This window comes from Arachis ipaensis, chromosome B06 (genome assembly GCF_000816755.2).
Source record: "Arachis ipaensis cultivar K30076 chromosome B06, Araip1.1, whole genome shotgun sequence".
In the NCBI taxonomy this organism is placed as follows: domain Eukaryota; kingdom Viridiplantae; phylum Streptophyta; class Magnoliopsida; order Fabales; family Fabaceae; genus Arachis; species Arachis ipaensis.
Genome location: NC_029790.2, coordinates 133,075,076 through 133,076,091, shown reverse-complemented (window position 1 = coordinate 133,076,091; position 1,016 = coordinate 133,075,076).

Here is a 1,016-nt window from a genome sequence, read left to right as displayed (position 1 = left end):
TTCTACTCCTGAATCCTACAATTTCTTCCAGCATCAACAACTTCATCAACTCAAATGAAATAATTACACCTCAATTCAACCTTCTTCATCATGAATCCGACGACAATTTCAACCATTTTACATAAGATTCACAACATTTGTCATCATAAACAAAATCAGAATTCACATACCTTCCATAACAAACAACGAAAAAACAATCTTTCAGGGTTCCACTATGTAGCAGACTCAAGTACCAATGCGTCAAGTTTATGCAGACACTTGCTATTGTTGTAGTCGAACTTCTTCTTCTTCCTATATTTTGGCGCAGAAGACAAGTCACCACATCCATTGGCACAATCATGAGGTATATTCTTCCTTCATTGAGAGTGTGAGTGTGACATTTTAATATATTAGAGTTTTCAAACTCCTATTATGACAGACAGAAAGAAATGTACAGAGAAAAATGAAGAGAATGAAGGAAGAATTTTTTTCACTCTGTGTTAGGATTCTTAGGGTTCGAAGAAATTGGAGAAGGAAAAAGATGAATAGTGGTTCTATTATGCCTTTTTTTTAATATTTATTTCAACAAATTTAATAATGTAATAATTCTATTTTCTACTGTATCATTCCAAATTGACCACATCACATAATCCCATGCCATCTGACTTTCACCATCGCCGAAAAAATTACTCACGCTACATAAGGGTAAAATTGACAACAAAATTTTATTTTAGTGTGCACAAATGACTTATTAAAAAAATTTAAAAGTATATTTGTCCATCGTATAAAAATTTGGGTATATTTTTGTCTATTTTTCTTTTTTATAATGTTTTAAAATCTTCTATAGTAATAGTGAGCTTTTGTGATAATTATTCTCCTATGGTCAAGATGTTGAAATTTAAATTCTACCTTATATGTCCAACTTTTTAGCCTCAAGTGGATTAATAGTGTGTTCAAACATTTTAAATTTTATAAGGATATGAATCTATATGTCTATTCTTAATTTTAAAAATAGGATAAAATAAGAGATTAAAAAT